Source organism: Hyaena hyaena, unplaced genomic scaffold, assembly GCF_003009895.1.
Source record: "Hyaena hyaena isolate Hyena2069 unplaced genomic scaffold, ASM300989v1 scaffold_830, whole genome shotgun sequence".
In the NCBI taxonomy this organism is placed as follows: Eukaryota; Metazoa; Chordata; class Mammalia; order Carnivora; family Hyaenidae; genus Hyaena; species Hyaena hyaena.
The window spans coordinates 58614-71603 of record NW_024081455.1 but is presented as its reverse complement, the minus strand read 5'-3'; the positions used below and the strand labels follow the sequence as shown (position 1 = coordinate 71603).

The window sequence follows — 12990 nt, the reverse complement described above, 5'->3', positions numbered from 1 at the left end:
CAAATCTACCCTGTATTTGTCCTACTTGTTGGTACTGGAACAGGATCTCATCAAAGTTTCTTTTTTTGCCATCTTGCACACTGTTAGCCTTTGTCGGTACAGTGCACCAGATGGGAGACTACAAGACATAGCAGGGGAAAAAGTTTTCTTTTTGTTCTGTTGCTTTTTTTCTTAATCTTACAGTGCTACCGCCAGTGGCCATGGGAACACTAGCTTTTCTGACCTTTGGGTAAACGAGTATGGCATTGCAGCAGGCTGTATTCTAGAGGACCGCTTCCCAGGGAATCCTGCCAGTTCTGTAGTGGGAGGTTTCCTGACCAGCAGGCTTGGCCTGTGGCATGTTGGGGAACTTCTTTCCTTTCCTGGGAACCCCAGTCCCACCTTCTCCTATAAACAGAATGTCAGTCTTCTCCTGTCCCAGATGTCCTCCTTCTTCGGGTGCTCTACCTCAGTCTTAGAAGTAGTGTCTGCTTCCTGTATCGCCTATTTCTTATTTCCTTAGAGCTTTCTTTTACTTCTTTCATAGTTACATACATTTTGCTAGTGAGTAATTCCTTATATAACTGATGTGGTTTCTGTCTCCTGCCTGGCCAGACTGACAGGAACATCTAAATTGAATTATGTCTTGGGATGAGGGTGCTGCACTGCTCCCCGTATGTGAGAAAGGTTAGTGGAGGAATTTTCAAATTTATTAAAATGGTTTACCCCAACCATAAAAGTTATAAATATACTCTTTGGAATCTTTGTGTATATATTAAGTATTATCTCACACCTTCATCTCCCTCATTCATCTAGCTTGTTGGTTTATGACATTAGATTTATTTTCGGTGGGCTATGGGCATATTTCCTTTGAAATGGAGAGAAGTGGAAGGTATGGATGTGATCTGAATTATCCACACAAATAAGAGGACTCTTTTGAATCAAGTAGGCAAACTGTCCTTGTAATTCCAGAAAGAATGCTAAAATCATCACTATTGGGAGGAGTGAGGTCAGCATCATGGCAGTATGAGTCCTTCAATTTGTCTCTTCCCTTCCATTTACAACTAGTAGGACATCTAAAATCCAACAAAGGTTCCTCTGCACAGCATAGCCAGATGCCAAAGAGACCCATCCGTGTATAGATTGGGCCCCATGGAGACCAGAGCTAGGGCAGCAGTGGTGGGGCCTGATATCATGGCTTCTACAGGGGTGGCAATGCTTGGGGGATGGAAAGGCTACTTGGACCTCTGGGCTACAGTTAGAGGATCCCATAGCTGCTATTCCTCAGAATAGGGTCCTCTGAGGCAAGACATCTGTGACTGGGTGGGAGTGTGGTAGGGGGAAGGAAACGCAAGGGAAGGAGACAGACAAGAAGAAACACTTCATGCACTGTCTACCTGGGAGCTCAGAAAAGGAACACCCAGGACCACTGGGACTCATGAACTTGAGGATGCCCCTTACTGGACCTTGGGGCACATCCAAAGCCCAAGGGCTTAGTACATACTACCCCTACTTGGTTGCCAGCCTCCCATTTTTTCTTCTTCGACCTGGTCTAAACAGCTACCAAGTCAGCTCTGGTAAGAGAATCCAAAACCTTGTGCTATTCTGCCACCTGCTGTAATACAAAAGAAAGGCCTAAAACTGCCCACCTGTGAACTGTTAGAATTAAAGTTAACAAATCTGTACCTACATGCAAAAGATGTTGGCTGCTTCAAATGCTCTGGCAGAGGAAAATGTCATTAAAGAATATGAAAAATCATGGTGACATGAGTTCACTAAGGATAATGACAATTCTCCAAAAACCAAACCTAAAGTTACAGAAGATTGTTATCTGAATAATAGAGAATTCACAATAGCTTTCATGAATAAATTCAAGATGATACAAGAAAATCAGGCAGTTCAGTGAACTCAGAAACAAAATCAATGAATTGAAAAAAGTACCTAACCAAAGAGACTGGAATTCTAAAAAAAGAACTAAACAGGAATTCTGGAGCTGAAGAACTCAGGAAACTATATGAAGAATGCATTAGTAAGCTTTGGAAATAGAGCAGGTCAGATAAAAAGAGAGAATACAGGATCTGCAAGATGAAATCTAGAAATGAATCAGGGGGAAGTGGAGAGAACTAAGATTTTTTTTTTTTTTTTTAAGTGAAGAAATCCTTGGATGCCTGGCTGGCTTAGTTGGTAGAACATCCGAGTCTCTGGGTTGTGAGTTCGAGCTCCAGGTTGGGTGTAAAGATTACTTTAAAAAAAAAACCAGCTTAAAAAAAGTGAAGAACCCTTCAAGAGCCACCAGTCTCCATTTAGAGAGCCAACATAAGAATAATGGATATACCAGAAGGAGAAGAGAAGGAGAAGGGACAGAATGCTTATCAAAAAGTTTTTGGTTGAGAACTTCCCAAAGCTGGAGAAAGAAGTGGGCAAACAATTATGTGAAGCTAATCTTCAGGACACATTATAATGAAACTGTCAAAAGTCTGTGATAAAGTAAGAATCTTAAAGGCAGCCAGAAAAAAAGAAAGTAACCTACAAAGGAGCCCCCATTAGACAGACAATCAGCAGATTTCTCAACAGAAACTCTGCAGATCAGGAGAGACTGGAATAACATTTTAATAGTATGTCATTCATGAAAAATAAAAATTGCCAGTCCAGAATACTGTATCCAGAGAGCTCTCTTTGAGATGTGAAGGAGAAATACAGACTTTCCTAGACAAATAAAAGCTGAAGGAGTTCTCTAGCGCTAGACCTGCCTTACAAGAAATGTTGAAACAAGTTTTTTCTAAAGTTTATTTATTGATTGGGAGAGAGAGAGAGAGAGAAGCAGAGGAAGAGAGAAAGGGAGAGAGAGAATCCCAAGCAGGCTCCGCACTGTCAGCATAAGCCCAACATGGAGCTCGATTCCACATACCGGGAGATCATGACCTGAGATGAAACCAAGAGTCAGATAATAATAATCAACTCAGCCACCCAGGTACCCTCAAAGGAAATTTTATACTAAAATGAAAAGATGAAGGTATAGAGAATTCTGAGTAAGCTGATGGGCAGACTCAGAAACTAAAACTTTATTTAAATTGTTTAATGTTTATTTTTGAGAGAGAGAGGTGGAAAGAGAGGGAGACACAGAATTTGAAGCAGGTTCCAGGCTCCAGGCTGTCAACACAGAGCCTGACACAGAGCTTGAACTCATGAACCATGAGATAATTACCTGAGTCGAAGTCATAAGCTTATCTGACTGAGCCAACCACATTCCATCTGAATCTCTATTTTAGAATAGAGTATTAATCCCTTCATGGTAGCTGCATAATGGTTAAAGTTATTAAAAATAACTATAGCTACTATAACTTGGTAACCAACCCACAACATAAAAAGAGAATTTGTAACTGCAAAAATTTAAAAGGAGAAAAGGAAAATGATGGGAGCTGTGTAGGCAAATGAAGATAAGTTGCTATCAGTGGAAAAAGCACCATTCTGGGCACCCTCCCACACTGTTGGTGGGAATGTAAACTGGTGCAGCCCCTCTGGAAAACAGTGTGAGGTTCCTCAAAAAATTAACAATAGAACTCCCCTATGACCCAGCAGTAGCACTGCTAGGAATTTACCCAAGGGATACAGGAGTGCTGATGCATAGGGGCACATGTACCCCAATGTTCATAGCAGCACTCTCAACAATAGCCAAAACATGGAAAGAGCCTAAGTGTCCATCAACGGACGAATGGATCAAGAAGATGTGGTTTATCTATACCATGGAATACTACATGGCAATGAGAAACAATGAAATCTGGCCATGTGTAGCAACATGGATGGACCTCGAGGGTGTTATGCTGAGCGAAATAAGTCAGGCAGAGAAGGACAGCTACCATATGTTTGCACATATAGGAGGATTAGGAGGAACTTAACGGACGACCAAGGGGGAGAAGAAGGGGGGAAATAGTGGGGGAGAGGGAGAGACACAAACCATGAAAGACTCTTGAATACTGAGAACAAACTGAGGACTGATGGGTGTGGGGGGGGGAAGGGGGTAGATGGGCATGGAGGGGGGCACTTGTGGGGATGAGCACTGGGTGTTATATGGAAACCAACTTGACAATAAACTATTTGTAAAAATAAATAAATAAATAAAATTAAAAAAAAGAAAAAGCACCATTTTATTTATGAGTCAGTTTATACAAACCTCATGGTAAACCAAAACATCTAGAGCAGAGACAACATTAAAAAAGGGGCAACTGAGGAAATCTTCATGGAAAACCACCAACTTACAAAGGTAGACAGAGAAAAGGAAAAAGAAATAATAGAGATACAAAAGAACCAGAAATAAAAGATAAAATGGCAATAGTAAGTTCTTATGTATCAATAATCATCTAAATATAAACGGGTTAAGTAACAGTTAAAAGGTACAGAGTGCCTGGATAAATTAGTAACACAGACCCAAGTATATGTGGACTTCAGAAGACTCATTTCAGAAAGCTCTAAGGACACACATAGGTTCAAAGTGAAGGAGTGGATGATGATATCCCAAACAAATGGTAACAAAAAGAAAGTAGGTGTAGCCTATATCAGACAAGATAGACTTCACATTGAAATTAATAACAAAATGCAAAAAAGTCACTATATACTAATAACTGGGTCAATTCATTAAGAAGATATAACAGCCAAGGGTGCCTGTGTGGCTCAGTCGGTTGAGTAGCTGACTTTAGGTCAGGTCATGGTGTCACGGTTTGTGAGTTCAAGCCCGGTGTCGGGCTCTGTGCCAATAGCTCAGAGCTTGGAACCTGCTTCAGATTCTGTATCTCCCTCTCTCTCTCTGCCCTTCCCCTGCTTGCACTCTGTCTTCCTCTCTCTCAAAAATAAACATCAAAACATTTTAAAAAGAGAAGATATAACAGCCATAATTGTATATGCTCCCAACACCTAAATATTGAAATATATTAAACAAATACACATGGATCTTACAGGAGAAATAGACAACAATCCAGTAATAGCAGGGGACTTAAATACACCACTATCAGCAATGGGTAGTAAGTCAGTACCATCCAGACAGTAAGTCAACAAGGAAACATTGGATTTAAATCACACTTTAGAACAAACATTTACAGAACATTCCACCCAATGGCAGAGGAATACACATTCTTCCCACGTGCATATGGAACATTATCCAGGATAGATATGATAGAACAGATGATATCATATGATAGCAACTTTAAGAAGATTGAAATCCTATCAAACAACTTCTCTAATCATGATGGTATGAAAGAAATGAGCAAGAGGAAAGTGATAGACCTAAAACTATGTGGAAAATAAACAGCACAATTCTAAATAACGGAGGCTGGACCTGTGGTTCCTGGACCTATTTTGAAGGCATAAGCAGAATTATAGTTGTTTTAGTTGCCTTTTTAACTTAGCTCACATTGTGTTTTGTTCCTTCCTTACTTCTGTTTTATGCATCTCTTAACCTCATATATGATCATTCATGAACTTTGCTGTTTTTACCCTTCCTCCCTGTTTACCTACTGATTATAGAAACATAAGGGGGATTGGACAGAAACATCTGTCTTGAAATTATCTGACATACCTAATCATTCCAAGTCCTGAGTGGTGCTTCAATTTCTGGAAGAAATCATAGTTCCAGAATGTTTCAAGGCCCATCCTCTTAAAGTGTTCACAAATACTTCACCCTCCTCTCATGTATTCACCTCCTTCTTCAAACATATATAAGCTGTCCCTGGGCTCAACAGGGCAAGGCAGCTTTGGGAATGATGCCCAGCTTTCTCGTGGGGCTTCCCTTCTGATTATGAAACTATCTCTGCCTCAAAACCAGTGTCTCAGACATTGGCTTACTGTGCACTGGATGCTCCACGAGTCTGAGTTTGGTAACACAACCAATAGGTCAAAGAGGAAATCAAAAGGGAACTAAGTATCTCAAACAAGTGAAAATGAAAACACAGCATATTAAATGTAGGTTGTAGCAAAAGCAGTTCTGAGAGGATGTTTATAGCAATAAATACATATGTAAAGAAATTAGAAAGATCTCAAATAAAGATTCTAATGTTAAACCTCAAAAAACTAGAAAAAGAGGATCAAACTAAACCCAAAGGTAACAAAAGGAAGGACATAATAAAAATCAGAGTAGAAGTAAATGAAATAGAGACCAGAAAAACAATACAAAGGATCAGTGTAACAAAAACCTGGTTCTCGAAAAAGATAAACAAAAATTGGCAAATCTTTAGCTAGTCTAAGAAAAAAACCAAACTAAAATAAATTAAATCAGAAATAAAAGAGAGCTATTACGACTGATAGTACAGACATACATAGATTCATAAGGGACTATGAACACTTAGATACCAGGAAGTTACATAACTAGAGGAAATGAGTATTTTTCTAGAAACACATTGACCAAGACTGAATTAGGAAGAAGTGGAAAATCTGAATAGACCATTCTCATGGTTCTGGAGTCACTACTGGAGGCCAAGGGGCATTAAGTCTGGTTTGTGGGGGGGAGACTGAGACAGCAGAGAGCCTAGGGTTGGGGAACGAGTTGGGGCCTTATAGGACCAAAATTGCAACTGGCATATAGGAGTTCTCTGCCCAGGGATAACCAGATTGGCCGTGGCCTGGCTCAGTTCCAGAGCTCCTTCCACTCACATCTGGATTGATCTCTGAGCACTGGGCTTCACAGGCTGGTGGAACAGGTGCAATGAGATCCCTGAAGAATGGTGTCCCCTCACACGGCCTCTACCCTTGCCACTATAGCTCTCCCTATAGTGCTGCCTACTTGTCCCTATCCCCGGAGTCCAGTTGGCAGAGGACAGCGCCCTGGGGCCATCTCCCTGCAGAGAAGGCGCTATTGTTTCAACTACCAACTGCACTGAATGGGACAACTGCCAACTCTGCCCTTCACACCAGTGTGAGAAACCCCAGCCCTCAGGACACTTACCCAGCCCCTGCCCCTTCGAGCATCCTGCCCAGCCACTGTGGGGGTTTTCTGAATGATGAAGTGCACTCCAAAGTCCCTGCTGTTGAGGAGAACTTGCTAGATGACAAACCGTGCACAAGCCATGGGATGCTCGGAAGCTGTCCTTATCCCTTCCCAACCTTAGTCCTGTGAAGTCTCTGGAATTGCCATCCTTCCATCTCCTGACCAGCCTGCTAGTATGACTGTTCTCCCACCTGCCGTGAACACAGGAGGCTCCCTACCTGACCTCACCACGTGCACTTTCCCCTGTCACTACCCATCCTCCTGGACCCTGAGGAGACAAGCTATGTCAGCCTGAGTGGGAACAACAGTACTTCCAATCTGACCCACATCATGATCCACCTGTGCATGGAGCAGGGCAGTGCTTGGGCCTGGGCTCTGGCTATGACGAGCCAGGACTTTACCCAGCTGTCCATTCTGCAGTAATCCCGGAGCAGTCTTAACCCCTAGGCTTCACTGTGCAGACCCCAGGCCCAGCTCCAGGGCTCCTACAGCAACCTTTCACTTGGTGCCTCCTCCCTGGGGCAGCCTCACTCAGTGTCCCAGCTCTCTTCCTATTATTCCTCCTCCTCTGCTTCATTTCCTGTGCTGGGTGCCCCTTACCCAGCTTCTATCCTTTGGGATGTCCCCCTGCCATCACTGTGTGCCTCTCAGCCCCCCGAGTTTGTCTGGGGGCCCAGCTGATGCCAGAAAGTCCCAAAGCAGCTGCCCAGTTTCGGCCAACAATGTCACCCACCTGTTTTCCATCACTCAGAGTGTTCCCCTGGATACCAGCAAACTGCCAATGACCAGCAGCTGCTTCCATGCTCATATACCCAAGTTTGGTTCTGCTCACCCAGCCACTGACCCCAACACCTCTACAGCAGCGAGGGCTGTCTTCTCAGGCCTTCTGAATGCAGCCCTCAGGTGGGCTGCCACCACACTCTGGGACACTGTCCCCACCCAGCTGCAGTGGGCAGGGGCAACAATCTTACCACCAGCCAATGAGTGACTTCTGCCTGGGGGTCCTGTCCCCGTACACAGCATGCTCTTTGATGACTGCAGCTCGGACTTGTTCTCTTCCTGGCACATGCTCTGTCCCAGTAGCTGGAGCAGTTCGGCTGGAGCAGTTCGGCAAGGAAAACCAATCAACCCGCCTGGCACTGGATCCCACAGCTTTCCTGAAGGGCCTGGATGTTTAGGGAGTGAGGGTCCAGTGAGTGGCCTCCAGGATCCCCATGCCCTCAATCACCAGAACTCCATCCACCATTTCCACCATGACTCAGGACCAATATCCTCATCCCAGGAGACTCCTCTCCAGGTTTCTTTAAAGAGATTGTGGCCACCCTGGCCGGAGTGGCTGGCACTGAGGTTCATCAGCTGGGCTGGGACTGGGGTTGGGGCTGGAGGAGGAGCTGCACATGGAACCACTGGGCGATCCCTGTGTTCTGCTACCCTATCCTACTGTGCAAGAGTCATTTCTCAGAGAGGCTGCAGTGAGCATCCTCATCAGCATCTCTCTTCTTGGCCTGCACCCATCATTGTTCATGTCCTCCCTTCTCCCTGGCAAGTGGAAGTTCCACTAAGCCCAGATCCCCTTTATAACATGAAGGAGGGATCCCAAGAAGGAGAAAAGAGAAGGGGTTTGTCCACAGGGCCCCTGCATTCTGCACAAGAAGTGGGCCTAAAGCACTTGTACCTCAAGAGACAGAGTCAGTAATAAAAAATCTCCCAACAGACAACCTCACAGTCAGGGGTGCCTAGGTGGCTCAGTCAGTTAAGCATCCAATTTTGGCTCCTGGTTGCTTAGTTTGAGTCCTGCATCAGGTTTGCTGCTGTCAGTGAACAGTCTGCTTTGGATCTTCTGTTCCCCTCCGTCTCTGTCCCTCCCCTCCTCCCCTGCTCACCTGCACTCGGGCTCTCTCTCTCTCAAAAATACATAAACATTAAAAAAAAAAAAAAGAAAGAGGAGAGACAGGTAAACATGATGGAGAAGTAAGAGGACCCAAAGTTCCCTCATTCCTCAAACACATCAGTATTGAGGCCAGAAGACTTGGAATCCAGGAATCAGAGCTAGAGAGTGACAGAGACATCTCCAGAGCCCCACGGGGACAACTTGATAGGCCATAGGTGTGTGATCGCAAACTGGGAGAGATAAAATGGGTGGCGTAGGCACAGAGGAGAGGGATCCTCTTTTATGGAGAGACAAAGGAAGAGAAAGAGGCTGTGGAAGAATAGGGTTGTGTTTGGACAAGAGAAAAACCATGGAATGGGGAACAGAAAAAATGGACAAAAAAACAACTTATTATAACTGTGGGGGCTTTTTTTTTTTTTTTGCTCTGTTCAAGCACCTGAGGAGAAGGGGAGCTAGCCTCAGGCTCTGTAGCTAGCTTCCAGATGCAGAGAGAGTAATCCTCTCTCTTGAGTGCTCCACAGCACTCAAGACAAATAGTCATTCCAAATACAAAACACCTGCACACACCCCCCCCCCACTCCCGCCAGCCAGAGACCTGGTGGATTGGTGTTTTCCTGGGACCAGGGTGCGGGTGTGAGTGGGGAGTGGGATCCTTTAAGACAGCGGGCTTTGAATCCCTGCCAGGCATCTGGGAGGCGCAGGAGACTGTGGGGACAAAACAGCCCCTGTGGCACTGTGAAAACACCTGAACAGAGTGGTTTGGGACACTCTGTCCAGGGTGGAGAGAGTGTGTTTTGCCATTTTTCTCCCCATCACCAACAAACATGGGTTTCAGAGAACTGACAATGGGCCCACAACGGAGGCAGGACCTACACCAAACCGCGCCCTTCTGTGCCTGGTAACTGCATATCCACCGAAGCAAGATTGACACTGACGGAACCAGACAGTCCCTCCTCCAGACCAGTGCAGCCACTCGTTCCAAAGCACAGTCAGATATCCGTCCAGTGGTTTTGCATTCTCTGCTTTGATTCTTATTTTATGACATAAATGTATATGTATGTGTGTATGTGTGTATATATGTGTATGTATGTATATATTTATGTGTATTATGTATATATATATATATTTTTCTTTCTTTTATTTCTTCCCTTCCCTAGGCCAGCTATTCTGGTTGTTGATTTGTTTAAGCAGACACTTTTATTTTTTTTTTATTTATTTATTTTTAATATTTTTATTTATTTCTACGAGAGAGAGAGACAGCGTGAGCAGGGGAGGGTCAGAGAGAGAGGGAGTCACAGACTGAAACAGGCTCCAGGCTCTGAGCTGGCAGTCAGCACAGAGCCCGACGCGGGGCTCGAACCCACGAACCGCGAGATCATGACCTAAGCGAAAGTTGGACGCTTAACCGACTAAGCCACCCAGGTGCCCCTAAGCAGACACTTTTAATCCTCTCTCTCTCTCTCTCTCTGTGTGTGTGTCTCTGGACTAAGCCACATAGTTTCTCTGATTATCTGCCTGGTCAACTTTTTATTCTTCTTTTCCTTTCACCGGTCTTGTCATTTCTCTCTTTGTATGGGATAAGGCCTCTTCCACCACCACCCCCCCTTTTAAAAAATTTCCAGGGATACTTCAACAAACAAATCAAAGCACACCTGGTGGAAAGTCCAAATTACCACTATGAGCAGGGAGATAAAGCAACCAGAGTCACAGCAACATGTTGAGAGCATGAAACACACTCCAAAAACACCTCCTGAAGGGCCAGGCCTCAGAAAGTATATGACTCCTTTTTAATATAGTAGTGCTCACAGGTGCAGGACTCATAACAAGCTACTAAAACACATAAGCTAACAAGCTACTAAAACACATAAGCTATTAGAACACATAGCCAATATGATGAAACAGAAGAATTCTCAAAAATAATTCCAGGAAGAAATGACAGCTAGAGAATTGCTCAAAACAGATATAAACAATATAACTGAGCAAGAAGTTAGAATATTCTTCATAAGATTAATAGCAGCTTGAAAAAAAGCATACAGGACAGAAGAGAATCTATTACTGCAGAGGTCAAGGAACTAAAAAATAGTCACGATGAGTTAAGGAATGCTGTAAATGAGGTGCAAAATAAACTAGAGGTGGTGACAGCGAGGATTGAAGAGGCAGATGAGAAATTAAGTGAAATAGAAGATAAATTATGCAAAAATATGAAGCTGAAAGAGATTAAGAAATTCTGGACTACTTGGGGAGAATTAGAGAACCAAGTGATTCAATGAAACACAATAATATCCATATCATAGGAGTTCTGGAAGAAGAAGAAGAGAAAAGGGTAGAAGATTTACTTGAACAAATTATAGCTGAGAATTTACCTAATCTGGAGAAGGAAATGGAGATCCCAATCCAGGAGGTACAGAGCACTCCCTTCAGATCAAACAGAAATAGATCTGCCCCACAACATATCATAGTGAAACTGGTAAAATACAAAGGTAAAGACAAATGAGCCTTAGCCTACAAGGGAAGACACATAAGGGTAGTAGCAGACTTGTCCACTGAAGCTTGGCTGGCCAGAGGGAGTGGAAGGGAATATTCAGTGTGCTGACTGAATATTCAGACAGCAAGGCTGTCATTCAGAATAGAAGGAGAAAGATAAAGCCTTTCCTAGACAAACAAAAACTGAAGGAGTTCATGACCACTAAACCAGCCATGCAAGAGATCCTAAGGCGGACTCTGTGGATGGAACACTGCAGCAAAGACTTACAAAGGACTAGAGACATCACCACAAGCATGGAACACAATGGCACCAAATCCATATCTTTCAGTAATAGCTCTGAATGTAAATGGATGAAATGCTCCAATCAAAAGACATAGGGTATCAGAATGGATAAAAACAAACAAACAAACAAGATCCATCTATTTACTGTCTACAAGAAATGTATTTTAGAACTAAGGATACCTTCAGATTGAAAGTGAGGGGATGGAGAACCATCTATCATGCTACTGACAGTCAAAAGAAAGCTGGAGTAGCTATACTTATAGAAGACAAACTAGATTAAAAAATTAAAAAAAAATTTTAAATGTTTTATTTATTTCTGAGAGAGAGAGAGAGAGAGAGAGAGAGAAAGCAGGGGAGGGTCAGAGAGAGAGGGATACACAGAATCCGAAGCAGGCTCCAGTCTCTGAGCTGTCAGCACAGAGCCCGATGTGGGGCTCGAACCCACAAACTGTGAGATTATGACCTGAGCCAAAGTCGGACGCTTAACCGACTGAGCCACCCAGGTGCCCCGAAGACAAACTAGATTTTAAACTAAAGGCTGAAACAAGAGATAAAGAAGGACATTATATCATAATTATGGAGTCTATCTATCAAGAAGAGCTAATAATTATAAATGTTTATGCACCAAATTTATAACACCCAAATATGTAAAACAATTAATCACAAACGTAAGCAGTCTTATTGGTAAGAATGTGGTAATTGCAGAGGATTTTATTTTATTTTATTTATTTATCTTAAGGTTTATTGTCAAGTTGGTTTCCATATAACACCCAGTGCTCATCCCAACAAGTGCCCTTCCTCATGCCTATCACCACCTTCTCCTCTCCCCCATCTCCATCAGTGTCCAGTTTGTTCTCAGCATTCAAGAATCTCTCATGGTTTGCCTCCCTCCCTCTCCCCAACTATTTTTCCCCCACTTCTTCTCCCTCATGGTCCTCCATTAAGTTCCTCCTAATCCACCTATACGTGCAAACCTATGGTATCGGTCCTTCTCTGCCTGACTTATTTCACTCAGCATAACACCCTCCATCCATGTTGCTACACATGGCCAGATTTCATTCTTTCTCATTGCCATGTAGTATTCCATTGTATAGATAAACCACATCTTCTTGATCCATTCGTCCGTTGATGGACACTTAGGCTCTTTCCATGTTTTAGCTATTGTGGAGAGTGCTGCTATGAGAATTGGGGTACACGTGCCCCTATGCATCAGCACTCCTGTGTCCCTTGGGTAAATTCCTAGCAGTGCTACTGCTGGGTCATAGGGGAGTTCTAGTGTTAATTTTTTGAGGAACCTCCATACTGTGTTTTCCAGAGGGGTTGCACCAGTTTACATTCCCACCAACAGTGTAGGAGGGTGCCCATTTATCCACATCCTCG

At 43.5% G+C, this 12990-nt stretch overlaps 1 pseudogene; it reads left to right on the top strand.

Moving 5' to 3' along the window:
- Positions 1–4987: 4987 nt before the first annotated feature.
- On the top strand, positions 4988–8514 carry LOC120221900 (annotated as a pseudogene).
- Positions 8515–12990: the final 4476 nt, after the last annotated feature.